General features: G+C 40.6%; 2 pseudogenes; both read left to right on the forward strand.

Moving 5' to 3' along the window:
• The first annotated feature begins 567 nt into the window (after positions 1-567).
• Positions 568-13,914, forward strand: LOC104416051 (annotated as a pseudogene).
• A 3,656-nt stretch (positions 13,915-17,570) lies between these two features.
• LOC120286853 lies at positions 17,571-19,150 on the forward strand (annotated as a pseudogene).
• Positions 19,151-19,552: the final 402 nt, after the last annotated feature.

The following is a 19,552-nucleotide window of genomic DNA, read 5'->3' on the forward strand; positions in this document are numbered from 1 at the left end:
CAGCTTCACATGCGTGCTGCACACGATAGATGCCTTGGGTCCACGATGTTGCTCGTTCCCTTCAAATCAAATCGGTTCTCGTTTGGATTCAACCCGCTACCGTGTTCGGTATATACCATTACTTTGGTGGCTACGAGGATGTGATTAAGAGCGTTACAAGCCAAGATGTGATACCACATCGCTCATCCGATTGCCCGGCGTACCACCACTAACCAACCGCAACATCCCCTTTTCTCCACGTCGAAAACAAGTATGCTTTCGCTCTGCCGGAAATTCAAAGCCTATTAGAGAACCTAAAAGAGGGGAAAATCCAAAAAGTAGTACTTGTGAACACCTTCGATGCACTCGAACTCGAGGCATTAAGAGCGATTCACACTAAATTTGGTTGGAATCGCCCCTTGTCCCGTTCCGTTTTCTAGGCCGAATTCTTCAGATCAATCTTCCAGAGGTGACCGCTTCCTGGGCTCCGAGGATTATGTCAAGTGGTTGAACGCAAAGGAGGAAGCGTCCACAATTTATGTAGCTTTTGGAAGCATAGCTATGTTATCAAGGCGCAAAAAGCGAGAAATGGCGCGCGGATTGCTAGAGACTGGACGCCCATTCTTGTGGGTGATGAGGAGTGATGGAGATGATGATGAACTTATTTACAAAGAGGAATTAGAACAGATAGGATGCTTCTTTACCCACTGCGGGTGGAACTCGACGATCGAGAGCCTCGTGTGTAGTATCCCGATGGTGCGTTCCTCACAATGGGCTGACCAGATGACAAATGCAAAACTCGTCGAGGACGTGGAAGGTCGGGGTTCGAGTGTCCGAGATTGATCAAGAAGGCATTATTGTTAAGGCAGGTGAAATCAAAAGTGCTGGAATTGGTCATGGAGGTGGAGAGAGAGGTGATGAAATTAGAAGGAACGCAAAGAAGTGGAAGGATTTGGTCATGGAGGCTTCTAAGGAAGGGGGATCTTCGGACAAAAATCTCAAGGCCTTTGTTGAAGAAATCGCCACAGAGGAGCAAGTAATGGAGTGATTAATGATAAATGTTATGGGTTTAGCTTGAATTAAATATAGTGTATCCTATCGTTCTTAAATGTGCATGTTGGGATTGTACTTTGAATAATTGTATCCTGAGTTAAAGGCAATGTTGTGAAAATATGTTCAATTGATTTTCTTTGTACTAAAAGACTGAAAAAGGAAAGAATTTTAAACAAGCCTTTTGTCGAAATGGCCGTTCTTTTAAGTCGAATTAGCCTGTTTTTATACATACTCAAAGAAACGCTATTCGTCATTAAGTCGTTTTTTCTTAAAGAATTCAGAAAAAGGCATCAAGGACCTTAAAATTTTTCCAAATTGTTCAAGTAAGGTTCCTTAATTATTTTTTGTAAAATCAACGTCCTTATAATATAGGTTTCTTTTTCTTTTCTTTTTTTCATAAAGGGTTGGACGCAAAAGCGGAGAGGCGAGGGACGTTGCAGGTAAGCGTCGTGGTCAAAACTGACCAGATAAACGAATTCGTTGGGTGTACTATTGGATCGACGTTGATTAAAGCGCGAGGATTTCATGTAAAACAGCTCCTGAGCAAGATAGAAGCAGAAGACGACGGAGGTGTTTTTGGGAGTGCTGAAGAGTAGGGGTGGGAAGAGTCTGCTCGGTTTGGTTTTTGGGAAAACCGAATTAATTAACCGTTAAAAATTCCATCTTTCAGCTTTTAACTTATCAGAATACGCAATTTCCGCAGAATTTACAGGTTTCTTCTTTTGGTTTTTAAATTAACTATATTTTGGTTTCCCCATTTTTTGGCGGCACACTTGATCCGCCGGCAACAAAAAAATGTTTCAAATCCTTGTTTGAAGATTTGAAGATTCTCCTCACCGTTGTTAAAGAGGATACAATTTGTTTTTTGATTTGGTAATACCTAGATTATTTGTATTGCTTTAAATTTGGAATTTGATAATTGATGTATGTTCGTGTTGTTTGTGATACTTCTTTGGGGTGACCAGACTCAAGAAATTTGATAGCAAGCGATTACAAAAATGTCGCATCTTCCAATTCAGTCCCATTTTTTTTGGGCCAATTAAAAACCTCCCGCCTTAAATCGAATGGTCGGAATTGATCAACTGAAGTGGCAACGGCAACAGGTTGTTTGTGCAGAGCCCGACAGGCAAGAACCCAAATAGATTTAATATTCAATTTCTTAATGATTTTTTTCAGCTGGTGGCGAGAGAGCGAGAGCGTTGGTGGCCGGACAGTTAAAGAGAGAGGGTCGAAGAAGGAAGCCTGCCTTCGAGCAGTGAAGGCTAAGAATTGCTCTCGGCCTGGAAGCCCCGCGGGGAGAGGAGGAGAGCCAGAGGAGAGCGAGGATTTGGGCGAGAGTTTTCACCATTGGCTAGTGAGGTTGGCCTCTGCCCCGGTTGGCCGGTCAAGCGGCGCCGGCTAAGAGGAAGGAGAAGTTTAAAAAAAAAGGGTAAAGAACTAAAAATTCAAAAAATATTGAATTTTTCGGTTAAATAAGTTCCTTCAGCTTTCGGGTTCGGTTCCCGACACTCATCGGCCGAGGGTCGCGGAGACTTCGAAGCTAAATTGTGATTGTACGAAATTTAAAAAAGCAAAAAAAAGTCGCTGCTGAATTAGCTACGCACCAATTTGACCAGGAGAACTTTCAGGATAACACACACAATAATAAATTTACGAAGCACACAGTCAGTTTCTAAGTTGAATACAAATTGATTAAATTAACAACGTTTTAACATATTTCTCTGCAATACATATCTTGAATTATCCTAATTCATATATGATTATAAAACATTGCTATTAAATTAAACTTATTTAGTTCAATCTAGGAAAATAAACTTCTAAAATCGGATGCAAAAGTCAAGATCGAATGGTGGCAAGAGAGGAAGACAGTGCTCCGGGAAAACACGTATGAGCTTTCGTAAAGCACACCACGGAATCGAGCGTACAATGATAGTCAAGTCAGAGACCGACGTGGATAAGAGGAAGAGAATTGGTCACTAGATTCGCATGCCGATGACGTCTTAAGGGAAGGGAAAAGTTTGCCAAAGCCCTTACCGTTTTTCCTTTCTTTTGGTAGTGAGAGAGATCAAAAGGAGAAGATGTATGTACATTTTGTTTCAAAAGGTGCGTTCTCTCTTCCATTTTATACATTCAAATCCTCGGGCCACCACTAATATGGGCCGGGCTTTAGGCTCAACAGGCGGACGGGATTTACCATAAGGATATCACTAATGAAAAACCATCATCTCCCCATTCGCACATGGTGGCTGACATGATTCTGGACTCTTCAACATTCATAATGCGAATAACTTACGGAATCAGCATATTTTCAGAGCTCGTCACATACATCTGTTGGAATATATAACAGCTCATATGGGCTGCCACAATTGAGTAGATTTAGTATGCAATACCCTAGATCGATCGATCACATTTATATCTTCTCTTGATCTCTTTAAACAATGATATATATATTGTATTCACAATTATAATTATCACAAAGACAGTCATACTGGCTCACTCAAGGAATACAAAACTATAATGTGATTCTTCCAAAATCGATCTTCCTCTTTTCCTTCAAACTCTCAATTTCAGTTCAGCTTGCTTTTCTAGAAATGTCCCATTAGATCGAATCAACTCATGACCATTGGCAACATCCTAAGATAGCAAACACTAAATAGAAATCTTGAGAATAAGTAAAAGTCATGAGTGCACTAAAATTGAGGAACTCTATTTCCTCAAGAGTCTCTCTCTCTCATAAAAGTTGAGATCAAACTTTGGCCACCTAAAGGTCACCCATGCATACGTAGTATGAAATACGTATTACGGTATTAACTCATTTCCCATGGAGCGTATGTCTACACTCTTTCAATACCGTACCGATGATAGTTCGGACATACCTAATGTCTAACTTGAGTTCACGTATCTACTCATTTACAAAATTCATCGGACTCACATCTGGCATCTAGATGTCATAAAGTAAAATATGTGGGTATTTTACTTTCTAACATAGTAAGTATTATGTCATGATCTTAACATTCCGTTAAGGCGACATTCGTATTTTAAACTTGAGGTCTCGATTATCACCTAGAATAATAAGCGAGAAAACCAATCTCATCTATATTTATCACACAGCAAATCAGAGGCGATTACCCGTGTGAGTGGCTAATTCTCAACTGTCCACATACTTTATCAACTTAAAGTAATGCAATTGAGCATTAAGACGATAAAGATCAAACAAAGATTCATAGGCATTAATAATGAAACAACACTAGTTCATAAATGTGAACAACTCGGGAAATTACAATCCAGTACACGACTCTACGCAATCCTAGAGATTTTACATGACCACAAAAACGCATCTCTAGGTATTGGCTTTGTCATAGATCTACTACCATTCTATGCGTAGATATGTACCGTAAGTTCACATCCTTCGTGTAACCATATCTTTGACAAAGTTATACTTGGTATCTATATGTTTGTCTTGCCATGATATTTTGATCTTTGGTGTACGCTATAGCTGCTTGGCTATCACAATTAACCAATAATGGATTTGCAGCTTTCTCAATAACACCTAAATGATCAAAAAATCTCTAAGCCAACCCTCTTTGTACTGCTGATAATGCCACGAACTCAGCTTCCATCGTGGATAAGGCTATACACGTTGCTGCTTACTACTCCATGATATGGCGCCATTGTTCAAGCAAGAAAGCAAATCCTGAGGTAGATTTTCTTTCATCTAAATCTCCTCCCCAATCAGCATCTGAATAGCCTTCAAGTCGCAGATCCTTTCCTTGGTAATTCAACTTGTAATCAGCAGTTCCCTTCAGATACCTCGCATTTTCTTAATGGCTTTCAATGTGTTGACTTGGATTGATTGGTATCTACTCACCATTCCAACTGCAAAACATATGTCGGGTCTTGTATACATCATAGCGTACATCAAGCTCTCAACAGCACTAGCATATGGAACATGTTTCATTTGTTCCTTCTCTTGTGGAGTCCTTGGACACGCTCTATGGCTCAATCCTTCACTTTGCAATAGAGTGTCTATGGGTTTACAATCTTGCATACGAAATCGTTCAAGAACCTTGTTTGAAAGATATAACGATCTCTTCTCGAACGATCTCTGAAATCTTAACTCCAAGAATGTATGCAGCCTCACCCATATCTTTCATCTCAAAGTTGGAAGACAACCAACTCTGACAAAGATGAACAAACTCCATATTACTTCCTAAGAATCGCATATCATCAACATATAATGATATGATCACAAATTGATCCTTGGATTTTTTGATATATACACAATGATCCTCATCAATCATTGTAAAATCATATGCCATTATGGTATTATGAAAACGTATATACCATTGTTCTTGATGACTGCTTAAGGCCATATATCGACCTCAAAAGTCGATATACCTTTTCTTCTTGGTTTTCACTATGAAACCAACATGTTGTTTCATATTATTTCCTAATTCTCCATTGAGGAAAGGGGCCACATCCATCTGATATAACTCAAGATCCATACTAGTTATTATTGCCGTAATAATGCGAATCGAGGTAAATCTCATTACAGAGAAACGCATATTCATAATCTATTCATTCCCGTTGATTATACCCCTTCGCCACAAGGCGAGCTTTATGCCTTTCTGTCGAGCCATCAGCTCGCTTTATTTTGAGAACCCACTTGTTCCCAATAGCTCTTCAAGGCCTTTTGAAAGATCAACCAAATTCCCGCACTTGGTTTGATTTCATTGACTCCATTTCCTCTTCCATTGCATGAATCCATTTTTCCTTACTAGGCAATTCAGAGCCTCATTAATATTTCTTGGCTTATCCTTCTTGCTAAGCAACCATAAAAGTTTCCCTTCAATGTCAAAACGTCGACGGGGAATACTTTTGGCGACTTGTTCGCCGTATGGGAGATTGTACACTTTGCACATCATACCCCATCATGCTCCCACTTGATTAGGTAATGATGATGTCGTCTCATCATGTGGTTGTAATTGAGAAACGAGTTGAATTCAATTCATCACTTCTCATATTACTCCCACTTGGATGAACTCCACTAACATCATTATTCGATCCAAGGTCTCAAATAGAGTAATCTTCCCTATTTCGTCCCTTCTTAGGAAATTCATCCTCTAAGAATGTGACATCCCATGATTCAAATTCAGCTTATACTCCTACTTTCCTGCTCACCTATGAACACATACCCTTTCGAGTGTTTAGAGTATCTTATGAAAATACTCTTCTTCCTGGGACCCACCTCCAAACTTGTGAGATGACTCATGTGTATAGGCAGCACGACCATGGCTTAAGAAAACTTAAGTCCACTTTTCTACCTGTCCATAACTCATATGGAGTGGAAGTAACTGATTTAGAAGGCACACGGTTGCATATAGGCAGCAGCTTAACAACGCATCACTTCAAAAGGTAATAGGTAAGTTAGCATGCGCCATCATGGACCTAACCATTTCAAAGAGGGTTCTGTTTCTTCTCTCCGCAACACCATTTTGTTGAGGAGTATATGGAATAGACAACTGTCTTTCTATTCCTTTTTCATCACATAATTTTCTGAACTCATCAAATAAATATTCTCGACCTCGATCGGATCTCAATGCTTTTATTTTCTTGTCTAATCGATTCTCTACCAGGTTCATAAACCTTTTTGAAACAACTTATTGCTTCAGATTTATGAGAAATCAAATAGACATATCCGACCGAGTATAATCATCTATAAAAGTGATGAAATAAAGCCCCATGCATTCCTCTCACATTCATTGGACCACGTATTAATTTAATGGATTAAATGCAGAGGAAATTCAGCTTTTTTACCTTTTTCCAAATGGTTTACTTGTCGTTTTCCCTTCTAGGCAATGCTTACATATGGGACAAATCGACTTTTCAATGTTGCCCAACAAGCCCTCTTTGGCTAGTCTATTCATACGCTGTTGGCCAATGACCAAGTCTAGCATGCCATACATTCACATCATTATCATATGTATTAAGAGACGGAGAAGGAAATAAACAAACATTTGCATTAACATAATCAATATCTAATACAATGAAACCATCCAAAAATAACCACAACCATAATAATTTGAATTCAAAACAAATCCACACCTCTATTATAGAAGTTCATATTAAAACCTAATTTAACCAATACTAAAATGCATTAATTAAATTCGCCGACGAATCTCTCCGGAGCATACAACACATCATGTAGGAACAAAGTGCGGCCACCACGCATATTCAGTTGGCATGTGCCACCTTTCACTTCGGCTCGGAGTTGTTTCACATAGATCCACTTAGTTCCAGTTGGTACTCATCGAATTCCATGAAAGATCCTCATCCTTCGCTACATGGTCTGTTGCTCTTGAATCTACATACCACAAAGGATTAGACTCACCAAGAATACAGAACTCGACACAAAAGCAAAGTTCTGAAAAGTATAAGGGGTGTATACCTTCTTTTGGCTCATGACACAAGGAAGCATAGTGACCCTTCTTGTCACAAACGCTTGTAGCATTTCACCCTTGCAAGCTTCTTCATGCGATGACGCTTTCCTCTTTCATGTTGGTTAAACTTGGGTTTCTTCCCGGGACCTGCTTCATTGCCTTTCCCTTTATCAAACCAAAGCTAGTTTGGCGCTGAGCTCGAAGCTCCATGTGAGCTAGAACTAGCATGATAGAGTTCAAGATCCGGCTTAGCCGCCAAGAGGCGGTCCTCTTCCAGCCAAGATGGCGACTGCATCCTCAAAAGTTTTGATATTTTCATTATGGGTCGTGCACCTTCATATGCTCCCAACTCGAGGCAAGGAACGGATCACCGCTTGCACTTGCTGCTCATCTCGTGAGGACATGGCCAGCATCTTTAAGCTCATTTATCATGTTTGACATCTTTCTAAGATGTTGCTTCATGGTCCGACCATGAGGCTTCTAAGAGTCAAACCTTATAGTGAGTCGTTCTTACGCCCTCACCGAAGTATGACCAAATCTAGCTGCCAATGCCTCACATTTCCTTGGCATTGTCAAAACGGCTAAACTCTCGCATGACGTCACATATTTTCCATGATGCTCAGCAACATGATGCGAAAGCAAGAGAGTTCTTTCTTTTCCATACAGCAAATGCTTCCTTATCTCTCTTGTGTTGTGCAAAAGGTTCATTATTCAGTTCTACCATGGTCGTTAAGAGCTTCCAAGGTTTCTTGCCTCTTCCAAGACATATTGGATTTTCATGTGCCATATCTCATAGTTGTCACCATTGAGCTTTTCACCTTTGTTCAGCTCGGCAACTATGCTTTTTGGCTGGCCATTGATCCGAACACATATATATATGCATGAATTAGTTAATGCCTATCATTTATGCATCCTTTTTGTACAGACCCATATTAATAAATAATTTCAAGTAAGGTTTCAGAATCAAAAATGTCACTAAGTTTTCAATTATCCTCCAAAAAATCCTAACTTAAAACTATCATTAATATAATTGTCTTATGCAAAATAAATTCATGAAGTTACAAAACTTCTATAACTACCCACAAACTAACTACCCACAAAGAATCAGCACAATGTAGAAGCAACAGATAATTGACATACAATTTAATAATGCTTTCATATAATACAACTAACATATAGGTTGCTACATCAATAACAATCAGGTAGTAAGCATTACATAAGATGTCCACAAAGCACACTTAACTAAGAAAATAGCCAATACATCTAACACCAAGCCAGCACACGAACTGGGAAAGATCCTCTTTTGTTCAATTTCTTGATCTTTTCCCTTATAACAATCCTATAATAGTCATCTACAAAATCCATCACAATTTTCTTATATGAAGCAGCTCCGTTGACATCCCATATGCGATTCAACACATCTTGCCATTCAGGGAAGAGTGTTTATGAAAAATCGCACCATCTCGATCGTGGCATAGGACAACCATTCCATATGACCTCGTTGAATTTTCCCGTTGACTTCAAGGACGTGATCAATTAAGTCACCACTCTCCCATCAATGATTAGTAAGCTCAGCTATCAACTTAGAAAGCCTTTCCTTTTGCTCATCGGTAACTACGCGAATAAAAATGTGCGCAACTTGAGGAGAGGCATTTTTCCTCCAACAAATGCAGAACCGCCCCGCAACAAATGCAGAACAAATAAGAGATTACAAATAATCTACATAGACTTAATTGAAAAAGAAACACATTATTTTCCTTTTTTTTTTTTGGGTCAATCGGCCAACGGTCAACGGTCGCGCCACGCCGACCGGTCGTGGGCCGGGCTCGGGGTCGGGTCAGACGAACCGACCGCACGTGCCGCGCGTGCCAAGCGCGCTCAAGGGGTCGGGTCGTGTCGGGTCGCCGGGCCTCCGCCTGCCAATCCGTCGGCGCCGACTATCGATGACGCTATCCCAGCGGCAAGTTACCAACCGTTGGGTGACGTCATGCTGACGCGCACGCGTTGGTCCGCCGACCGGCGCGTGCCGCCACGGGCCGGGTGGCGCGCACGTGCCGATTCCGCGACCGGCGCAGTGCCGCACGCGCGGCCGAGCCAGCGGCGCGGGTGCCGCGCGCCCACGCGCAGCGCCTTTCTGGCCGCGCGTGCAGGGTGTGGGTGCGGCGTCACCCGCGGCGCACGACCTGCCGACGGACTCGCCTCGATGAGCCATTTCACCCTATGCTTTCAGAAATCGATTTCGAGTCACGAAACTCCGAAAAAATGGATGAACAGCGCTCGGGTGTCGGGATTTCGCCCGATCCGTATGGCCGAAAATTTCGCGAAAATCAATCAAAAAACATCAAACAGGTTGGGAAAACGTGAACTAGGGCTCTGATACCAATGTTGGGAATAACGGATCCCCGAAAACCGGATTCGACACTAAATCGAACCCCTAAAGCAATGCGGAGGACAAGCCCGGGAAAAACATGTATCACCGATCCTAAAGCACACCACGGATTCGAGCGTACCTTGTTAGCCACAGATTAGACACCGACGCCGATAAGAGGAAGAGAATCTGGCCCTGTTCGATCCGATGACGCTTGGAAGGAAGGAAAAAGTTGCCGGAGCCTTACTGTTTTTCCTTTTTTTTGGAGAGAGAGAGAGCGCGCGGGAGAATACGTACGTACGTTTTGTTTCCAAAAGGTGCGTTCTCCCTCTCTCTCTTCCCTTTTATACATCCCTCCATCCACGGGCCCTAATTCTGTGGGCCGGGCTTTTAGGCCCAACATGGGCGGACGAGCCTTAAGCCCATCACTAATAAAACCATCAATTAGGAAATTTTTAAATCGAATAATTAGTATATATCATTGTCCGCTTATAACTTATTGAATTTAATTTTTGACTGAAAGTAGGTTCAATCAAATATTTTTACGAGCTCGGATTTTGACGTCCTCTTGATAGTCTTTCGAGATAAAGATTTCAGACTTTTGTTGCGCTTCTCCATTTATCTACCGAAGAGTACACTAGGGAGTGGCATGGGATGGAGAGCCAAAAGAGCAAACCATGATCCATTACTTTTGGTCGCTTCAAATCTGAGATCTCAAGGAGCCCCTTCTATACAAGTAGATGGGGATAAAGCTTTGAAGTAGCTATTTGGAGCAGGATAGCCATCCCTGAGGACAACGGCTAGAGTAGGTCTCTAAAATGTTCAGGACAAGCTTCAAGAAACAGCCACCGGTTTCATTCAACTGAGCGGCAATTGGCAATCAGCACTTCCGACTCTTCACTTGGTTTCTAGTGCGATCGACAGATCCTACATATTCATTATATTTGTATAAACTCCTTCCATTTATAGTTTAAATTTTTGGGTTTGATCTTCTAACATGATATTAGAGTGGAATATTTTGAGTTCAAATTCTCTCAAACTCCATTTGCCTTTCAAATTAAATATATCCACATCAAATTAAGCGTGAGAGGTATTAAAATATTTAAATATTAAATCACATTTATCTAATCAGTTTAAATTTTTGGATTAACTTTCTAACAACTTGCAAATATGTTAGTATTGGGACCAGACTATTCCTGACAAATGATCAAGTAGAAATTCAAGGTCTTACGTTAGAATATTAATTTAATTAGCTTCTTTACGACATCATATTCTGTATTTTATTTTATTTTTGCCTTCTTTTTGGGGTAGAAGCTTCGGTCCGTCTGTTGAATTTCATGTGCAGCCGTGTTGGAATTGAGTTGCAACTTGGGGGTGATGACTGAGACTGTAGAAAAAGATAAAAAATAATGGTTTACTCAAGTAGGAAATGACATTTGAGTGGACGCACGTCCCTAACATAAAAGCTTTTGAGTTGTTGAATTAAAATGATTGAATTTTCAAATATTATGATAAAGCATTTGACGATGTCGTGCTCCGATTACGATTTTATGTGGGTCCTCCGATTACGATTTTATGAGCTTCCTCGAGCCAATATTTTATTAATATAATCCGAATAAATGAAATCCGACCCACAGTATTTATCATAATAAGATCATTTAATTTGAAACTTCGACCTAGATGTTGACTAATTCTATGTTGAAGACGAGGCATGTCTTTTCTATATAATTTCTTCTTTGGTCTGGTCATTTGCACTTCCCAACTAGCTCCTAAAACCATATGGCTCCTCCCACCTTTCTCTCGTAGCGCTCCCGAGCCGGGGGGGTAGGGTATAAACCCAGCCCTCCAGCTAGCCAAGCGCCTCGCTTGCACAGGCAATCGCATTACTTTCTTAACCACCGTGTCCGCCCACTGCCGCAAGATCGATCCAGTTAGCCTCCATGGTGTAACCTTCGCCATGTTCTCCGATGGCTAGGACAACGGGTATGAGCTAGGGATGCTGTCGATCACTTTATGGCCGAGCTGAAGCGGCGGGGGTCGGAAGCCTTAGAGGCCTCATCGAGTATAATTCTGGACGAGACCTCAAGTTCACGTGCGTACTTCACACGACGATCCTTGGGCCGATGACGTTGCTCGTTCCTTTCAAATCAAATAGACTCTCATTTGGATTCAACCCGCTACCGTGCTCAATATATACTACTATTACTTCAATGACTACGGGGATGTGATTAAGAACGTTACAAGCCAAAGCTGTGATACCATACCGCTCATCCGATTGCCCGGCCTACCGCCACTAACCGACCGCAACATCCTCCTTTCTCCACGTCGAAAACAAGCCTGCTTTCACTCTGCCGCATATGCAAAGCCTACTGGAGAACCTAAAAGAGGGGGAAAACCAAAAGTGGTACTTGTGAACACCTTCGATGCGCTCGAACTCGAGGCATTAGGATTGATCGGTGCACTCAATTTAGTCGGAATCAAGCCCCTTGTCCCACTCAGTTTCCTAGATTCAGATCAATCTTCTGGAGGCAACCGCTTCAGCTCTTAGGATTATGTTAAGTGGTTGAACGCAAAGGAGGAAGCGTCCGTAATTGGGAAAAGTACCAAAACAATTCTAAATCTTTTGTATTGGTACCAAATCAATCATAAACTTTTTAATTGAACCAATTTAGTCATAAACATTTTCATATTGGTACCACCAGTCAATTCGGCTAATTTAAGCCGAAAATTGCTGATGTGATCGCCAACGGTCTTATGTGGCGCCATGTGGACAAATTTTATATTTTTTCAGATTTTTTAAATTATTATTTCTTTTTTCCTTTTTTCTTTTTTTTTTTTTTCTTTTCCACCCTTGGCCGGCGAGGTCGCCGGCTAGTCGACTCATCGCCAGCCACAGCTGGTCAAGGGGGAGGCCCCGCGCCCTTGTTGGCCACCGGTGAGGGCCGTCGTGCCCTCGCTGGCCACAAGCGAGGGCGTTGGCCCCCGCCCGGATCCAAGCGAGGGCTAAAACTCTCACCCGTTGGCGAGCGAGGCCTCTCGCACCCGTCGACCATAGGTGAGGGCACGGCGGCCCTCACTTGGGATTTGGGCGAGGGCGTCAGCCACAAGTGAGGGCATGGGGCGCTTACGCCCGCTATGGTCAGCGAGTGCGCGAGCTAGTGGCCGGCGAGGGTGCGAGGCTCCTCACCCCTACTCAGCCCGTGGCTGGCGATGATCACTGGCCGACGACCTCGCCGGCCAAGGGCTAATGAGAAAAGAAAAAAGAAAAAGAAAAGCAAAAAAGCAAAAAATTAATTTAAAAATCTGAAAAATATAAAAAAATTATAAAATTTATCAACGTGGCACCACATAAGACCGGTGGTGACCACATCAACAATTTTCGGCTTAAGTTAGCCGATGGACTGAATTTGTACCAATATGAAAATGTTTAGGACTAAATTTATCCAATTGAAAAGTTTAGAATTGAATTGGTATCAATATAAAAGGTTTATGACTATTTTTGGTACTTTTCTCATCCATTATTTATGTAGCTTTTGGAAGCATAGCTAGGTTATCAAAGTCGCAAAAGCAAGAAATGGCATGCAGATTGCTAGAGACTACTCGGCCGTTCTTGTGGGTGATGAGAAAAAGTGATGGAGAAGATGATGAACTTAGTTATAAAGAGGAATTAGACAAGAAGAGAGTGATAGTCCCATGGTGCTCTCAAATAGAAGTCTTGTCGCATCCTTCAATAGGGTGTTTCTTTACCATTGCAGGTGGAACTCGACATTTGAAAGCTTGGCATGCAGAGTTCCGATGGTGGCATTCCCTCAATTTGGCGACCAGATGATGAACGCAAAGCTAGTCGAGGACGTGTGAAAGGTCGGGGTTAGAGTGTCTGAGATTAATAAAGGAGGCATCGTTGTTGAGAGAGGTGAAATCAAGAAGTGCTTGGAATTGGTCGTGGAAGATGGAGAGAGAGGTGATGGAATTAGAAGGAATGCAAGGAAGTGGAAGGATCTGACCATGGAGGCTTCCAGGGAAGGGGGATCTTCGGACAAAAATCTCAAGGCCTTTGTTGAAGAAATCGCCTAAGTAGAGGAAAACGTAATGGAGTGATTAATGACAACATGTTATGGGTTAGCTTGAATTAAATATAGCTAGATAATATGTTCTTATCGTTCTTAAATTTGCATCAATCTTTGAGAATTGCACCGGCTTGAATGGTAATGTAATTGGATCTAATTCCCAAAAAGATACCAACTTTGAGCGGGGTGTTTATTTTATCTAAACTATTTTTTTCTCATAAAAAAAAATCAACTCTAGCTCGTGCCCCCACTCTAATCTAAAATAGTTTAATCTCATTAGAAAATGCCAACTTCAAGTTGGATTCCAATGTTGGCTGAAACGTATTGTCATCTCATAAAAGAAAAAATTTCAGATGGTACTCAAATCCGACCTGTGTCGAGTTTCCATTAATAGTGCCTTTAAAGATTTGATGTGTTATTTTATGTGTACTTGGCGAAAACATGATAGGGTCTACCCCAAAACAAAATTTGACGAGAATTGGATTGTGCTTTTTTATGAGATGAGACAGCACAGGCCAGAATAGACACTTGAGTTAACGGTGGTGCATTCATAGGGAATTAAAAAAAAAAAAAAAAAGAGCGTGTATCAAAATTGTGACTGAAGTCAAACTTGGTGTTTTTAAGAAAAATTGGGCAAAGGCAATTGGTGTATGAGTATGGACTTTTTATTTCGTACACTGAATATGAAAAAGAAAAGAATTTTAAATAAGCTTTGTCAAAATGGTCGTTCTTTTAAGACGAAGATAGTCTGTGGAATTGAATTTTTCTATCTCCACCGTATGACGAAGTACTTCTCCGAAATTAATATCATCTCAACCATTAATTTTGTGAGACCTTTTAATCAATAGTTGGCATGATATTGCTCTACACGACCTAAGTACATATAATATTTTGGTTTTTTTCGACTAGTAGATATGCATTAGTTTGAATTCTAAAATCTCCATAATTATTGCTAAATTTTTTCTATTATGAGTTATTGGTAAGTCGACAAAGGGTGGTGATACATATTATGAATTATTGGTGGAGTCGAATTCCCCATTGTACACCATCTATGGGAAACTTCGGATAATAATGGTATAGTTAGCAAAAAGTTAAGACAAAACATTTATTGTATTGTCCTTGTACGTATGAATTGATTATTTAGGACAAAATTGGATTGGTTTTATAAAATTAGAATAAAGCCAAGAACTTATCCTCGATCAATTGTTAATTTAAAAATTATAGTTTAACTTAGCTATTACATCATTTGCTTAAATTTTCCCCGATCTAAGTAGATTTATATGGTGGAAGTATCAAAAAATTATAAATCTATTGCATTAGTGCACGTTCATTTGTAAACATTTCAATTGTGTCAATTTAGTTCTAAATTATTTTCATATTTTGCTGATTGAGTTTATTAGGTAATTTTGACAAGAAATCATTGACGCCGACATAGACTATCTTATGTGGTACTGTCGGTGCTAATGTGGAAATTTTTTAATAGTATTTTGATTTTTTAATGCATTTTGTTTTCTCTTGTTATTATTATTTTCCTTTTTTCTTTCTTATTTTCCTTATATTTTGGTCACGGACTCTCATTGACTACTGGGCACAGGCCAGTAAGCCCTTACCAACAATTAGCGAAGGTCACAGCTCTCATCCAAGCCTTCGCCCATAGCCTACGAGGGCGTCACCTAGATTTTGTTGAGGGCCTTCACACCCTTGTCTACAACCAACAAGGCTGGGCCTCACCCATATATGGAGAGGGGCTATGCAAGGGTCACGACCCTCATTGACCAAAATGAAAGGGAAAAAAAGAAAAAAACTAAAAATTTAATTTAAAAAAATTATCCACGTCAACACAAATTACATCATATAGAATAATCAGTATCCATGTCAGCGATTTCCTGTCAAAATTGATTAGATAGACTCAATTAATAAAAAAATTTCCAAATTTTATGAAACGAAGTCTAAATTTCATTTTTAACCAGTGTGAAATATTTTCGATAACATTAATGGCCAATTATTGCTGATACCTTGGCAATTGGACTTGGCTGTTCTTGACGGATGAACAAGGCCAGAAATGACCAAGCACAAGTAGCATTTCAAGGCCTAAAGTTAAAATCTACGTAAATTAGCTTCTCTTAAATATTATTATTTTTTTCTAGGGTGGAAGATTCGGTGAGAAATTGTTAATTTTCATGTGCAGTCACGTTTGAATTAGGCTTACTAGTCCAAGGAGAAAGAGTAGTAGGAGTGTCAAAACATTTGTACGACACTTACTTGAGTGTCAAAACTTTTTTTTTATTCACTTAAGTGCCATAAATTTAAATAATCAATCAGTTAAGTACCAATTCCGATTTACCTCATTGGAAAATCTGACGTGGATGCCAATCATCAGACACAACAAAACCAGTCATCTAATGTAGCTTTGCATGAGTTGACATGGATAATTTTTTAAAATTTTTTAAATTCCTATATTTTTAATTTTTTTAATTTTCACTTTTATTTTTATTTTTTGTTTTTTTTTTTTTTAGGATCGGCGAGGATCACTAGTGACCCTCACTAGTTGCAAAACCCTTGACCAGATTAGGTGAGGGCTACCTCATCTTCAACTGTGAAGGCCTTGGGCAAGGTCATTGAGGCCTTGCTGGTTGCTAGCGAGGCCATGAGGGCCCTCGTGGACAGGTCTAGGCAAGGACCACCTCACCCTCGTCGCAAAGGCCCTAGGCAAGGGTATCGCAGCCTCACAGGGCTGGCAAGGCCTAACGGCCTTGCTTGGGGACTTTTGGGATGATGGTAAGGCAAGCAAAACAAAAATTAAAATTAAAATTAAAAATTTTAAAAATTCCACGTAAATTGATTTGCCGGAATTGATATTCAAGTGATAATTTTATTCCATGTGGCATACAAGTAAGCAAACAAAAAAAAAAAATTGCACTCAAGTGTGTATTGTACGAAATCTTTGACACTACTATTGTTCTTATCCCAAAGTCTAAGTTATGACTTTTTCCTTATCTAAGTAGATTTATATGAATCATTACTCGAGCAAAAAAACATAGATATGAATAAATTACGTTTATTAATATTCGTCATTTTAAACCAATCGAGGTTATTTCAAATTGATCGATCTTAATATGTGATTGAGTTCCATCGGAGGTGGGCAGTATGATAACTCACATATCCTTGTTCTAAACTTATACAGAAATTCATGGCCTAAACTTAAAATAGCAAGTTAATTAGCTTCTCTTTATTATCTAATTCTCTTCTTCTTTTTCGTGCGTTGCCTTCAAATTTTGGGTAGATGGTTTGGCCTGTCTGTTGGTTTTCATGTGCAGCCATGTTTGACTTTTTAACTTGCAAATGCTTGGCGGAATAAATTGAGTGGTCCGACATATTTAGCACGTCCCTAACATAAAAAGCTTTAAATTGTTTAATAAAAATGATCGAATTTTCAAATATCATGACAGAAGCCTTTGACCATGTCATTCATGAAAATACGTTAAAGATGAGAATGACCCTCGGATAACGACATACGAGCATCATCGAGCCGATATTTATCCAACATGATCCAACCAAATCATATCCAAAACCGTCCACGCACCATCAAATTTAACATCGACATCATTTATCATAATGTCATCATATAACATGAAACTTCCACTTAAATGTTGACAAATTCTATGGTGAAGACGAGGCATGTCTTTCTATTTAACTTCTTCCATAGTATCATCATTCGCACTACCCTAGCTAGCTCCTAAAACCATATGGCTCCACCCCACTTTCTCCTCATAGCGTTCCCGAGCCGCGGCGCTATAAACCCGGCCCTCCAGCTAGCCGAGCGCCTCACTCATGCTGGCAGCCGTGTTACTTTCTTCACCACGGTGTCCGCCCACCGCGGCATGATCGAACCAGTTTGCCTTGATGGTGTAACCTTCGCCACGTTCTCCGATGGCTACGACAATGGGTACGAACTAGGGGATGATGTCGATCACTTCATGGCCGAGCTGAAGCGGCGGGGGTCGGAAGCTCTTAGAGGCCTCATCGAGTATAGTTCTGGACGAGGCCTCAGGTTCACGTGCGCACTCCACACGATGTTCCGCTGGGCCGACGAGGTTGCTCGTTCCTTTCAGATCCAGTCTGTTCTCGTTTGGATTCAACCGGCGACCGTGTTTGGCATATACTACCATTACTTCAATGGCTATGAGGACGTGATTAAGAGCGTTACAAGCCAAAGCTGTGATACGACATCGCTAATCCGATTGCCCGGCCTACCACCACTAACCGACCGCGATCTCCCCTCCTTTTTCAACCCCGACAACAAGTATGCTTTTGGTCTCCTGCATATGCAAAGCCAATTCAAGCAGCTAAAAGAAGGGGGAAAACCAAACATGGTACTTTTGAACACCTTTGATATGCTCGAACTCGAGGTATTAAGGGCAATTGGTACACTGAATTTGGTTGGAATTGGGCCCTTGTCCTGTTTCGTTTCCTAGATGCGCAGGATCGTAATTCTTCCGATGAATCTTCCAGAGGCGACCACTTTCAGGGCTCCAAGGAGTATGTTCAATGGTTGAATACAAAGAAGGAAGCGTCGGTAATTTATGTAGCCTTTGGAAGCATAGCGAAGTTCTCGAAGGCGCAAAAGCTAGAAATAGCGCACGGATTGCTAGAGACCGGCCGGCCATTCTTGTGGGTGGTGAGAAAGACTGTTGGAGATGATGATGAACTCATTTACAAAGAGGAATTAGACAAGAGAGGAATGATAATCCCATGGTGCTCTCAAATGGAGGTCTTGTCGCATCGTTCAATAGGGTGTTTCTTCACTCATTGCGGGTGGAACTCGACGCTCGAGAGCTTGGCATGTGGTGTCCCGATGGTGGCATTCCCTCAATTTACTGACCAGATGACGAACTCAAAGCTCGTCGAGGATGTGTGGAAGGTTGGGGTTCGAGTGTCCGAGATCAACGAAGATGGCATCATCGTCAAGGGAGGTGAAATCAAGAAGTGCTTGGAACTGGTCATGGGAAGTGGAGAGAGAGGCGATGGAATAAGAAGGAATGCAAGGAAGTGGAAGAATTTAGCCATGGAGGCTTCCAAGGAAGGTGGATCTTCGGACAAAAATCTAAGGGCCTTTGTTGAAGAATTCTCTAAAGTAGATTAGTTTATGGTACAATGCTCTATGTTAGCTTGAATTCAAAGGTAGCTAGAGACTATGTTCGTATTGTTCAATAAATATGCATGAATCTTTGAAAGTTGCACTAAGTTCCTCTTTTTTTTTTTTTTTTTGGGGGGTCATAAAAGTTACAATAAGTTGAGTTGTAATGTATTTGATGTATCAATATTATGGACTTTGAATTCGTACACTAAAAGTGGAAAAGAAAATAACTTAAAGAAGACAATTCCATTATCCCTTTCTCGTGCAAGAAAATCGACTTCGTCACGTTTCTTTGACTTGACTTGAGGAAGGGAAAAGCAAGATGTAATCAAACACTGCCTTAGATGTGACGTAAGCGAAAAGGGTAAGTTATCAGGAAACGTCATGGATGACGTCTGATAGCAGAAAATTTGTTTCGTACTAATGAAAAAAAAAATGAATGTTTGGAAGTAAAAGGTACAACATGTAGAATTTTATTGGTTAAAAATAATGAATGGTATCGTGTTGA

The sequence above is a fragment of the Eucalyptus grandis genome, chromosome 8 (assembly GCF_016545825.1).
Source record: "Eucalyptus grandis isolate ANBG69807.140 chromosome 8, ASM1654582v1, whole genome shotgun sequence".
In the NCBI taxonomy this organism is placed as follows: domain Eukaryota; kingdom Viridiplantae; phylum Streptophyta; class Magnoliopsida; order Myrtales; family Myrtaceae; genus Eucalyptus; species Eucalyptus grandis.